The 14,401-nt window shown below is 42.0% G+C and overlaps 1 protein-coding gene across 1 annotated transcript in view; it reads left to right on the top strand.

Moving 5' to 3' along the window:
- Positions 1–705: 705 nt before the first annotated feature.
- Positions 706–14,401, top strand: part of LOC124299960 (uncharacterized) — an 84,017-nt gene continuing 70,321 nt past the window's right edge. Inside the window, exons 1-2 of the mRNA XM_046753447.1 lie at positions 706–1,106; positions 2,996–3,824. The gene's annotated coding sequence lies outside the window, so the exon portion shown is untranslated. The remainder of the gene's footprint in view (positions 1,107–2,995; positions 3,825–14,401) is intronic.

Genomic DNA, 14,401 nt, shown 5'->3' with positions numbered 1-14,401 from the left:
ACGCGTCCGTATTCAAGGTGAGTATTTTTCAGGCACGAGCCTTTCTTTACGTGCTCCGATTTCGGTATCGCGTATCTATAGCGTGTCCGTTCTTTTTCGTATCAGCTTTGCGCCTCGGTGTTCAGTTTCACATCGCTGTACATAATCCCGTTCGAAAATCGTTTTTCACAGGTTTGACATTCTACTTGTCTGAAAGAATGCCGAGAGTGTTCCGTTTAATCTCCGCGTTCTCCCATCGCCTCGAGTTGTGTATCCGGATCATAAAATCGATACCTTTCTCTCATCCGCTGATGCTTTACACCTGACTCACACGCCATTACGTTACATCTCCACGTGACGAAAGCACGCGGAGTAACCGCACTCGCATCTTCGAAGGTTAAAGTGATCTCGAAGGTAAAGATTGCTGTTAAACCGTAAAAATTGAAAGTTACGGTGTTTGCAAGAAAGTCGAGAAAACCAATATCGTTCTCCGTCTCTACTTCCACCGTCGAGGGCAATCAATTTGTAGGGCACATATGTGTGCCATCCAGCGGTGGGTCCGCTGCAGGTGGCGGGTGTTTCGAAGGCTTTGAAAAGTCGGGCGTCGGGACGCCTGCAGGGTGGCAGGACGCCTGCGCCCAACGCTGCCCCAGAATGCCGTCCCAGTGTGCCAACCGCACCATGTCAACGACGCACGCCGGCCAGTGCTGTCTTCGACCTCTTCCCTGCAGGACGGTCCACAGAGCGTGCAGCTTCGCCACTCTCTCTATACTTTTCTTCTCAAATATCTTGCACTCTCTCTACCGTCGTTGCATAAATTACCACCTTGACGAACGTGTCAGAAGCATTTTTACACCCGTCGTACAAAAGGCTCTCGATACTGTTCCCGTTTAACGTAATTACAGAAAATTTAGAAATCAACTCTGCCCGTTTCTTCTATTTCTTTCACATTCAATTCTCTACAGAAAAGCACGAGATGCTGAACTTGAAACCTTTCTAACGTATCGGGAACATTGTGTGAAATCAAGGAGCAGAGTAGCTGGTGCCCAGTGTTGACAGGATACCGCTACTCGAAACCGAGATCCTCCTGAGCGCGTTGAACGCAGTCGTGGTTATTGAGACCTCAAGTAAGCTTCATATCACCTTTTCACTTAGAACTTATTTAGAGATAGAGTAGACAGTTTCCAGACAAGCCCGTAGTCCCTTTATCTGTAGTGCACCGGAGTAAGGATAATCCGCGGGGATTCAACCGAGGGGTAAATAACCAGCATCCCCTGTCGGTCCCTCCTTCTGTCTTTCTCCTTCAAAATCGCCTCTTCCCAGCGGAAACTTGACACCCAGTGTCACTTTGCGATCGCCTTTACCGTCCTAAATTAAATCTCGCCCAGAGATACGAGCAGTCCGTGGTAGACGACGGACGGTAGAAAGTTCCCCGTTTGATAAAGCGACTCTTCTCCTCTCACCACCTCCTTCTCATGCCGCTCCAATATAGCCATGTGCTCCGGAAACGCGTTCATCTTCATTTTCCGAAGTCTAATCCTCCCGGGATACCCGGTCTGATCCATGCTGCACACCGACTCAGACCACAAACCGGGTAAAACGGGTTAGCTACCCGGGACCCGACGGCGACGCCGACGCCACTTCGTCTTCGTCGAGTTTTGGCAGTTTAGGCGGGAGCAGAGGCAGTGTTGTCGCGAATTAGATCCTCGGAGGAGGTTTGTTTGGCTTCAACGGCAACGAAATGGTCGCGTGGTGTCTCATCGCGCGCGGCGAGAATGAATTAGGGATTTCACTGCACGCATAGCAGCAACCCGCCTACAGTGTACGCCTCAACACGATAACACATGGAGTAATACGTAGCTGTGTTAGTACTTACGGGCGCAGCGTATAGCCAGCCGGAAATCGATTCCCCCTGGTTTGAAGACCAACGTTTGTCTGCCGTTTCGCCAGGGATGTATTAAAACTACGTCGTAGTTCAGCTTGTTGCGCAAAATCCAACGCGCAAAGTTTCTCGTTAGCACGTTGAAAGGCGTTCGAATAACTTGAATTGCCGAATCCAAACCTGATCCGAAGCCGACTGGGAACAGCCGAGGGTACCCAGGAATTGATGCTTTTCGGAATTGAAAAAGAGACGCAACGGCGATGATCGGACGGGTGAAAAATTGCCCACGTGGCTGTGCGGTTTCATCGGCAACGAGGTCTTTGAATATTGATTGGGAACGCACCAGCCTCAGTAGGTTACACGCGAGTTTCGTTCAGTAAGTTTTCATTCGAAACGCAGGCAAGGTGGCTGAGCGGTGAATCGGGGTGAATCGGTGCGCTCGCGCCCCCGCGAGGCGGAGGTCATTCACCCCGGCGAAGATGCTCCATCTCCCGTCTATCCATGCAGTATTCTGTGCTCCCTAACGGCGCCGGGAAGCGTCGCGCGACACGTTTTCACCCACTTCAACCAAAACTGTGCGATTTCTCGGCCTGTGCAACCCAGAAGACAGAGGGAGAGAGAATGAGAAAGAGCATGGAGACCAGCCGTTGCAGACGTATCTGTTATACACGTTTCAAGAAAATAGGTCATTCTCGTTTCCCCCCTCGCCTCTTGATTGCGCAATATTTTTACGCCACGTTCATTTATCCCCTGACGAATCCTGCGGAACTCCGAAAAAATATATCTCGTCTCGAAAAAAGCGGCGCAAATTTTTATCCCGTAACTAGATGATTCACTTTTTTTTCCCCCTCGGTAATTAGGCTCCTTTTTATATTCTTGGTCCTTCATTTGCGATGGAAATCAGACCCTCGACGGATTTTTTTATTTTCCCGGACGAGACGAGCGGACGTTCTAACACAGTACATGCGACTTGTCTTGAGAGGATCAGAATGAAGTTTCTGACGTCTGATGATTTGTTTCGATGAAATGAATTTCACTTGCGCGAAACTTTTTCGCTGTTGGCTGAAATTAATTCTCAAAGGTAGATTTTAATGACCTGAAATTGAACGACGAACTTTTTTTACTTTGTTTCAGGAACGCTGCAGCAGTTTTTTGTCGAGTGAGCTTCTGTGTGTCGTCGCGAAGGAAGAGGAATCAAAAAAAAAAGTTTCTATCCAATCAATATGAAAGTGTATTACTATTCGCTTTCAAAGAAATCGGGACTGACGTATACGTGATTGGATGAAACGCACAGGATAAGCCCTTGTGAATAAATGAAAATGGTGAAAAATCAATAAATATCAATATAATAAATTTCGTATTGTTGTGCGCGGGGCAATTTCTCTTGAATTGTGCTTAACGATAAGAAATTAAGCTTGTGTGTGGAGCTAACGCGAATTACTGTATTATCATTGTTTGAAACAAGTCAACTTGCAAATAACCGAATCAAAGAGCAAGGTAAAAGAAAAAGCTGTGTTGAACTTTTGTCCAAATTTCAAGCTGCGAGATCGCAGCTCAAAGCCAAAACGAGCGCGGCTTAACATCCGAACATTTCCGAGAGATCGCCTTCGGCAGTAACGCAGAGCTGGTGATAACTCGCGGAGCTACCGAAACAAGAAGAACAATATCGGCGAGGAGGAGAGAGACGCGTCTTTTCAGAAATCGGAAGTGCGGAACGTGGAACAAAGGCACGAATATGTCCTGAGTCCTGATGGGTCGCTTCGCACCACGAGAACCAGCAACTCCCCGAGGAGGGGAAACGCCAAAGAGCTTCAGGAGAAAAAGTGATAGAATTGACACGGATTACTAAAAGGGCCTCGTGACGGAGGGGCTTCGCACAGCCCTGGCGCGGCTGCGGCAATGCTCGGGTAGTTCGCTGCCAAACTCCCCAAATCCACCCGCAACCCCGGAACACAAAGCGCACGTGAGTATCAACATCGAGCACCACCCGTGTGGCGGGTTCAATTTTTTCCCCCGAATCCGTTCCGAATCCAGTCTTTGCGCTCCCTTGTGTATAATTCATGATCGATGAATGTGATCCTCTTTTCGAATTTCGCTTTTTCGTCAAGGCTCGTTCCGTCGCCCGTTTCGTCGTATTTTATCAACCATCGTTCGATCAATTTACTTTTTGTTACGTATTGTGATGCCCGTCATTGTTCTCCCTCGATTCTGTACGAGAACCACACGTTGACCACGTCCTTGTTTTCGTTTTCGCAAAAAAGATTTCAATTTCAATATCCAAAATTTCTCACCGTACCTACACCGCGTAATATGTACGTGAAAAAGCATTCGTCGAGGTGCTGAAACATGCAAACTAGGTTAAGGTCGTCCTCTTGATGGTACAATTTGCTAAGAATGCCTAGAATAGGAGTATAAGCGCAGACTTGTTCACGAAATGCAAATATCAGATGTATTAAAGCTACGAGTACGCGGTATCTAAGTGTAGCACAATATTCGGTGTATCGCGTCGATAGCTTCGTATCCATGCAGCGCGAGCTCAATGCCTCACATAATAATACATTCTATTTCTACAGTAAAATTTTATTGATATTGTTATCGCTCTGCTAGGCATTCTAAACGGAGAAAATATCTTGAACAAAGTCTGGTTCTCGATTCTCCCGAAATATCAATTTCACTCTTTGTTTTCCATCTAAATGAACCCTTCTTATCGATAAAACTTGTCTTCCGTTCTATGTTTGCGGTGAAAATGTTGCAAAGAAAATGTCTCATAGGACACTATAGTCGACGGTCAGTGATTCGAGTCAATAGCGCAAAGTCTGCCATCACTCTGCGAGAAAGTCTATGCTTTTCGACTGATGCCATTTTCCAAGCTTCTAGCTTAATTTAATGGCAAGTGGAGACGTTTGATGCGTCAGTGAAAGGCTTTTGAGGCGAAGCTTTTAGGCTCAGTGGTAGGCGGAGTGGAACTAGTCCGTTTGAAAAATGTTGGAGTCAAACTTTGAAAGGAAGTTTAATCGGCAAAACGCATCGAGAAGATTGGTTCATTCCCCCTTCCCCCGTATTTTTCTACGACAGTCTATATATCTTAACACCGTTTCCGTCTTACCTGGCATTTGCAGACTTGAATTATTCCCGCTCTTATTTTCGTTACCGACACCACAACGACGGTATTATTTTTAGCACGACGACGTTGATAGTTTTATGCGGTGAAAAAAAATTACACGCGTCGGCGTAGCGAATCAGCTGCCGCAGTCTTCCGCAGCTCGGTATTTGAATTTATGCGAACCAATTTCCATGAAAATTCCATTGTTCGTTTTTACCCTGTGTAAGAGTACCTAATTTACGGCTCTGCAAGTAATTCCGAGACCTTTAAATACCTGAAGGTTGAATCGTTTAAACGGCCACGTTCATTTGTTTCCGTTTGCAATTTCGACTTCCTTCCTCGTCGCGCATTCAAAATAATATGTGTACTACATACATACATACATGTACACACCAGAAATAACCTGCACGCAAATTTGAATATTCATTCGCTTTTGTCACACACATAAACTAATTATTAAAAGTGTTCGGACCCAAAAGACTCCTTGAGAGAGACAGTGCTCGAATTGCAGAGGTTACGGTCACGAAAAATTCTCAACCATAATATATCTTGTATTTTATGAGTTCCTACGGACCTGAGTTCCTAGTCCTGGTTGACGAAAACGACATCCTCGCCATGTTATTCAAATACTTAGTAGCGAGGAATTAAGCTCAAATTTAAATTCGATTCCAGTCTTTTCCTGATCACACAGTTTAAATGGACAAACAGCTTTCACACAAAATTTTCATTCGCCCACGTGTAATGTAATATTTTATCTCTTACTTACCGGCTATCATCCTTGCCCATCGTTCTCGGAAATTCCCACCGAATTATTGCATTTACTCACGAACAAGGACTCCCTGCGAGAACATAAAGTCGGCGTCGTAACTACAACGGGTGGAATATAGGCCGTAGACCCGTTGGCGACTGGCCCGCTGTAACTGGCAGCCACTACTTGTAGTCGCCTGACTCACGCTCGTTTCTACTGCCGGACCTAGCGAGGCAAGCACTACTTGCTGCGACGCCGGCCCAAACTCTGCAAGTAGTAGGTGGTCGTCTGACCCACGGCGTCCGTTTCTACTGCTTGACTTGGAAACGGGATGCCCAAAACTCGCGTTGGGTAAACGCCAGGAAATCCCTCGTATTGCCGCGCAACTTTTACACCTTTTAACTTGTACGGTATCTGAGGTGGAGTTTTGAAAAATACGGGGGAATTTATTGTTTCGACAAAGAGAGGGGAAAGTTTTTCTAATTCGGTCAGATTGTTCAGCTGCGGGAGTTCGGAGACGCCGACTTATTTAAAGGCGAATTTAATATTCTCTCTAGCAAATGTGTGTTTTTCCAATCGGTGCAGTGACCACCACGACGTATAATTTTGTTGTTTCTTGGGATTTTCTACAGGGACTTTCGCAACTGTTTAAAATAAAAAAAAACCTTGATTTTACGCATCGGGAGTCCGAAATTATTATTAATATATGGTAAAGTTATGCAAAGGAGGATTAATTATTTGTGAATTATGTGAGCATAATTAATTACCCACGTCGAGATTTTACCGCGGACCTTATAAGTAATTACGAAAATGTCAGGGCGGAAATTTCGTGGGTGTAGAAAATTTTCATCCAAAGTTTACCCTTTCCGACCGGCTTATCAGCGTGCAAACGACGGCGGTGGGGCCCCGGTGGAATGGTCAGATAGAAAAAAACAGCGGACACAAATTGTTGAGATTGAAATCAAGTTGGATTTACATCGCCTAACGAATTCACGGTACGAATTTATTGCCTCTTGTAAGCAGAATTTATCGAACCGATCGAGACCGCGGTAACGGAAAACGAATGCTTACTTAACATGATAGGAAAATTTCTGTTAACACGTTTCTACCACCGGCCTGACTGATTTTACACGCTGTAAGTTTAATGCGTGCTCGGCGCTCTTCGGCGGACAAATTCAGGTCCATTACGGAAAACGGTCTCTGCATTCGTAACATGCATTCGTAAATCTACGCTGCGAAATCACACGCTTACAGTGTGAGACGGTCTGTATTTATTTGACCGACAAATAAAGTTATTCAAGATCGAATCTTTACATAACAAACGATAATTATTGCCAAGATTCATTATACCGGTCCCATTTTTACAGTTCGTAAGGTAGTGCAAATTATACCAACGACACAATAGAATTGAGACACACTCATTTCACCTATGCCTTTGTGATTCGTGTTTGCATATGTAAATTTGCTACGCTCGATAAGCGGTACACATATACATATCAATGCTCGTCACGAAAGCTGATTCGATACCAGTCTTAGCATACGGTTTGAAATTATTCACTCAGATTAGAATTATAATTATTGTCACTGCAGATGTGAAAAATAAATCTGTAACTCATTGGAATACGGGATTTTAAGATTTTGAGAGTTATCATTAGATTTGACGAGATTTTTACGCAAAAATCCTCCGAACAAACTTGCTTATTCTTTTCAAAATAAATTTTCAATAATGAATCACAACGTTTTTGAAACCAAGAAGAGAAACTTTCTCCAGACTTTAAAAATGGTATTGCAACCTTCGAAGCGAAATCAGATATTTCTTCACGTTTACTGTTTACAGCAGCTAGTATAAATTATCTCATCGCACTCCGAAGTGTCACGTGGAAAAAACCCCGTACCTTACGTTGCCTGCTATCTGCGTAGGCCACCCTTGCGGGGTTATAGATTAGAGGGTCATGTATATTTTACGATGGTATATTTTTGACGTTTACACTTTTACCGAGCCATCCAGCCGAAATGATGCTACGTGATTGGCAGTCAATATACTTTTGCCAATTTTCAAATACAAAAATCAAATACTAGCACCTTGCGGTTTTTATGAGGAAAAGCATTGTTGGACATTTTTCATTCCAACTGAGGTGGAAAAAAATTCACAAACTTGTAACACCTTACGCAAGCAGCAAATTTATACAGCTTAATGGGTTTTTTTTTTCACATCGAACATCAGCCAAGATTGAAAGAACTCAGAAATTTCTTAACACCGTTTGCTCCATCTGTTTGTACGTAAATTTAGTTTACTCACGAGCTAGAGAACGGGTCCTTTCGACGCAACGTTGTTATTGCAAACAGCACAGCTATATCGGACCATAAGTAAACGTTAAATATTTTTTCTTCGGCGACAAATTTCAGTCACAGAATACACATATGGGAAATAAACGCCCAGAGTTCGTAGGTATCACTGAATTTTCTCTTATTTTATTTTTTATGACAGGGTGAAAAGTGTTTATCAAGTTCGTACAAACAACCCTCTCAAACACTCACTTTCCTTCGTCTTCTCATTGTACCTGCATCGTTCAACCAGGAGTGAACGATACAAAAAAAAAAAAAAGACAAAAAAAGAAAGAGATCGATATGTAAAAATTGACTGGCGAACGGGTAACAGCTTCTTTCTAGAACTCCGGACGAAGAGAGAGGGGCTCTCGCTAGTTTGATATACTCGAGAAAGGGGTTTCTTTTCCCAATTTTCCAGCTGTCGAAGCGGGTGAACGTCGCGGACGGCAGGGTGAGGCCTAAACAGGGAAAATAAATTCAAAGTACACAAAAGTGATCGATTTGTCCTCCGGAAATTGAGTACGCTGTGAGCATTACCCTCCAATTATTAGGTTACCCTGTGTGTACCCCGAGCGCTATGTAGAGCACTAAAAGTCACAAGCGACGTAAAACCCGCGTTAATTAAGCAGCTCCGGGATAGTTAAACTAATTTCAACCCTATATAGTTATAACGGCGGCTAGGAAATTAAAACGTCGTACCCACGCACCAGCATTTTACGCTGTGTTTTACGGTATCATACACGTTCTCGAAAATAAGATGGTCGTCACGCGATTTTTGGATGCCTTGGAGAATTCCCAGTCTCAATTTTTTGCCGCGATAAATTTCTTCCTCCGAAGGTTACGAGTATCGCGGTTGCCGCAGGTATCGGGCACCTTCAAAGCCGATCGGCAGTAATAAAACTGAACTTGACTTTTCGACGCGAGGTTTACACCGCTTGCGGAAACGCAAATTTTTTTTACTCCTCTTTTTCATTCCCCTTTATTTACTGTTTTTTTTTTTATCAGTTTCTTAGCCAGGCGCGGATTTACTTTGCCGACTCGAACAGACCGGTATTTCAAGGGGTTGATCTCTGACCTCTCCAAGGTCGGTTCAGGGCCTGACTTCTCTGGTTATCTCACTTTTTTTGAGAGGTACGCGTTTTTTACCTCGCAAAATACAGCTGTGCTAACATGCACAGACGTATAGCAGCTTTACCGTAATAAAGCTGTGGAAGAGAATAAGAAAGAAAGAACACTGTTCGCGTGAATTGTTATGCGGTTCGGCTCCGATGAAACGAATGTTTATTGAATAGAACGAAAAATACGGTCGGGTTGAATTTATGCCACCGGCGTCTCAACCGCGTCGTGGGAATTCGGGGAGGGAGCGGGATAGGTTTGCAAATCAGTCGGCGAGGGCGCAGGATCACTCTTCCACTAAAACTTTGCGTGTTTAGTAGCATTTTCATGATCTCAACTACTGCCGAGGCGGAATGAAGACGGCGCGGAGAGCAACGGATGAAAAGGGTCGACGCGTTTCGTGAGAATATTGAAGAATATTAAGCGATGTCTTCGCGGCGGCAATTCAGAGAGACGGAAGCAATAACGGTAGCAATTTCCCTGCACTTCGTGCGGCACAAAACCGTATCTCGTGTATTATTTCTTGCCGAGGAAAGGGAGTAAGTTAATCTTTTTGTAAATTTGTCTGTTTGTTTTCGATTGTCGCTGAAATATTAGATCACGAGGGTGTAATTTATAAGGGGCTCGTGATTATTCTACTCGTGCAGCTTTTCATCAGCGTTGCGGAATTTGGAAAAAAATGTCTACCGTTAATATAGGTTAACGAAAACGATCTCTTCGTTCGCGTAATCTTTCTCTATAGGTATAATATATAAATGTTCGTCGTGCTAGATCGAAAAAAGAAATCCACGTACATGTCCAAAATTAATTCCGCGGTCATTTGGCTTTGGCTAAATGCGGCGTCTACGTGACCTGGCCCTCGCTTAACCAGCCGCCCCAATAACGTGAAACGAATAATATACCCCGGAACACTCAACGTTATGGTACAGCCCGATTGAAAAATAACGATACGATTATAGTGAGTGTTCAGTTTGTTTTGGTAGGTTAAAGTGGTGGAGGAACTTATTCCAAGGTTTTAGCGGAGATGTGTTTTTCGGTTCACGATATCTTCGTGCCGCTGCTGCAATTCAATGCGCAGTAATAGGATATCTATTTTTTTTTTTTCTACTAGGCACGGTAGTCTTTGTGGTATACCTATAATATTTACGTGAAAATTCAGATTCATTCGGGGTGGAAATATTTTCAGCGTCGAAAAACCGCTCGTTTTTAACTGTATGTATACTGTCAAAATAATATTCTTCATGGAATGGGGATTTGCGTGTCAAATGAATCACTCTTTTCTCGCGATATACTGGACTTCGCTACTTTGGTTCACCAGGCCTTCAAGTAATCTCGGTAATACACGTTTCTGCCGCTTACGGTTATCAATGTCACGTTATATGAAAAGAAGAAACAATCTGAGTTCTTGTCAGCTTTTTAGAATTGCATTATATTCGCAGGCTTAATGTAGAGTAACTTAGTCTGAAATTATATATAATGTGTTGGTTTATGAAATGGAATATTTTCACTTTCAGTAATTCAAATATGAATATCCTTATCCAAATTGATGTTTGATTATGTCAAAATTTGATTTCGTCACATAAAAACATATTTAAATCGTTCGCTTCTTCCACTTTGAAGCAGACATATTTGACGTACACATATTTTTATCCAAAGTCGTGCCAGGGCATCAATTATTGGATTCAGAAAGAATTCAATGTCGTTTCATAATCTGACGGAAATTGAAGAATGTAATACAAGGAACTTGAAAATTGAATTGTCATTGAATGAAAAAAATGGGAAATAATCTTCAAAATTCTTAGATTCACCTTCAAATATAATGCTGCGAAACGGTGTGATACCAATTGTAAAATAAATTTCCACCACTCTCGTCTGGTTCCTGATTCAAGTAGTTTAACCAAATTAGATGATTAATTTATTGCTCAATCCTACATCCTTTATATCACAATTTCATACAATAAACTATTAAAAAAAAAAAAAATTGCCAACACATACAACGAAGCTAAAATTACCGAGTCATTCTTTTGTATGAAAATTGCGAACAAACCTCAGCAGTGTCAATAAAGGGTTTTGAAAAATTCGGGAAACAAATGTAGAAAAAAATTAAAACTGTGCGATCAGCTTCCCTTTCTGTGTAACATGAGATTTGTACTTCATTCAACATTCATGTCCGCTTTTATTCACACGTGAGGTCCGATGATCATACATAGTCCTTGGAAACTTGTACCGAAATAGTTGGGCGAAATTGGGCGGCACAGGGAAGGTATAATCCAGGAACAAAACAGTTATTTGATTATCATGACGAGCACCGTACAAAGCGCACAACGAGCCATATTTGATTACATCTATACCGCGTATATTCCTGATTCGTGATCCAGGTTAAGCACACAAACGAATCGCTTTTTTTATTTGCATAAGCCAGCTGCGGACGATTGATTTAATATTTATGGTACCGGACTTGATTCTAAATGGAATACACCTGTAATTACCTTCGAAACTATAAGCCTCCTGTTGTTGACCGTCTCCTTAATGATATCCCTGAATCATTCGCGGGCATTCATGTGTGGATATTTAGTTTTAAAACTCGGTAATTGCACGGCGATGCGTGACCTGTTTTAACAGGAAACTGCACAGTCGGAATTATTCAGAATACCTGGAGCTCGCCCAACGGTATTGCGGAGTCGGCATAATAGTTCGTTTAATAAGCTCAAGGGATGATTAATTGCGGTGGTGCCTTTGCAGGGTAAGGCAAAATCACCGTGAGATAAATAATTGATCACTCTGTCTACCTCCCGCTAATTCCTCCAACCAACAACCCTTGGGACCGGGAAAATTTATTATGCTTCAGATGTGTCTAAATTTTTTTTTTTTTTCTTTTCCATTATTTTCTTAATTGACTTTATAATTCGATTTACCCGGCCTTCTCAACCCGTGGGTGAATCTGGTACTTTTTAAATCTCTTTGTCTTCAGGCAGTGGGCGAATAAATACGTAATCTTTATATACAGAATCTTAGGTATTTAGGTACCTGTTTTAATCACCTGCGATTTAAAATCGAACCGAAGGTTTACGGCAACGTTTATATGGAAGATGGCGAATTTGCCTCGTTATAGTAAAAAATAATCGAGTAAAGAAGACACGTTAAATTGGGAAAATTATCACTCTAAAATCGTATAATAAAAATAATTCCTCGCGATGACGGAACGATCGTTGTTTAGTCGCGTGTAAATTTCGCCGAAAATTTTGTTCCGTTCCCTCTCTCTATTTACGCGCAACTAGATTTGACTCGCTAGATTAAACGGTGATATTAACGTTCTAAATAATTCTTTGTCAAATGTCTCTGCTGCGCGGGGTGTGCATTTATCAGCAGAGCCCTACCCTACCACCAATTCTCTGAAATCCGTCTGACCAATGAATTACCTTGTCCACATTTGTCTAACACGTCTCACATACATTGTACGAGACTGATAGAGTTATCGTGCTCAGGTGGATTTTGACAGTTGCCCGTTACTCGAAGCAATTATCTAAAAGACAAAATTTCAAATATCACAAATAAAATTTTCGTTTAAATCCGAGTAACACGAAATGCTTACAATATTGGTATTATCTTTTCAAGAAATCGTGGATTGTTACGATTATAGCGGAAATATGTTTCGGTTTTTTCCTTTTTGTCATCGATAACTCTTACGATGAGTTATTCGATCGGAATGTATTTAGCATTTCACAGATGATACAATCTTGATACTCTTAAAACGTAGAAAAAATACAAGAAATGAGCTTAAAATTTATGAAAATCGTGATGCCGCACGATTAATAATCCGCTTATAACGCGGCCGAAATAATTAATGATCCGCAGGTTTTTATATTTTGCTCGAACTTTTTTCAGGCTACTCCAATATTGCTTATTAAATTTTTTCAATTTGTTGACTCATCTGACGCTGTTTATAATGCAACAAAAATAACGCAATTCTCGATTGACTTCAAGTCGTGTAATAAATTGATTTCTAATTTGTGACAATTAGGAGTTCCCTAGTACGACGTACCGACGAAACTTTTTACTTTCGATGTATTGTTGCACAATTTTCCAAACCATTTGTAAGCGGACGCATAAAATTCAACGGCGATTACGGCGCAGCATCGCTACATAGACTTTGATTAGCGAAACAAGAGCAAATGCGGAGCATTTTCGGGAAGCTAGCTTTTATATATTTCACTCCTCCATATTTTACCTCCGCGAATCGCGACTCGGTACGTGACTCGCCTGGCGCCATAACGGTTGAGGGAATTTCTTATGCTTATCTGGCTTGAAAATTTTATATCCAAGCTTTTGCCGCGGACGATTGTTCAGCCGTTGGATCAGAGATACCCAGTCTCGTTTATCGAGGCTCTTATTTCGTCGAGCCTGCGTCGGCCTTTGCACGTCGGAAATGCAAATTTAGTGGGACACTGGCGGCAAATCGATCCGGCGACAATACGCCATTATAAATTGGATCGCTTGTGTTTTTGGGATGAGGAAATACCGATCGGTATTCCACGATATTACCTGCGGCGCGTTAACCAGGACGAGTGATCGTTCACGTATTGGAATTCTTAATTAACAAGCCGGGTATTAACCTTAAGTTGAAAACATTGCGCACTATCTGCAAACTGCATATTGTCTGTCCGATTCATTCTACATATACGAGGCGTTCTCCGCCACCTCAGCCACTTTTTTTTTATCCTCTCTGATCTGTTCCATAAGTGGTTATACAGTAGTACTACTTAAAGCTACTGTTTGTGAATTTTTCCAGATTTTTTAGTTTGCTCGTTTCGGAATTGGTGTTTTTTCAAACCTGTATATCGCAAAAGATTGAAGTCGATCAAAAAAATTTTAACATAAAAAAAAAAACTTATGTTTTTCCATGAACTGTTCAATGCAATATATCTTATATTTTTTATGACATGCCAATATAACGTCTATCGCATTAAATCGTTCAAGGAAAATAGCAACTCAGATTTACCTTAATTCACGTTTTCGGTAGAATATTTTTTTACTCAGCAAGAATGTCGAGTTCCACGGTGGAAAAACATAACTTTTTTTCCCCGACTTCAATCTTTCATGATATACGGGTTTAAATTAAAAAGAAAACCGTTTCCGCAACGAGTAAATTTAAAAATCTGAAAAAATTCACAGAGGGTACCTTTAAGTAGTAATGTTGTATAACCAATTATGGAACAGATCCGGAAGGATAAAAAAAGTGGCTGAG

This window comes from Neodiprion virginianus, chromosome 3 (genome assembly GCF_021901495.1).
Source record: "Neodiprion virginianus isolate iyNeoVirg1 chromosome 3, iyNeoVirg1.1, whole genome shotgun sequence".
Classification (NCBI taxonomy): domain Eukaryota; kingdom Metazoa; phylum Arthropoda; class Insecta; order Hymenoptera; family Diprionidae; genus Neodiprion; species Neodiprion virginianus.
This window is presented reverse-complemented; position numbering and strand designations above follow the sequence as displayed.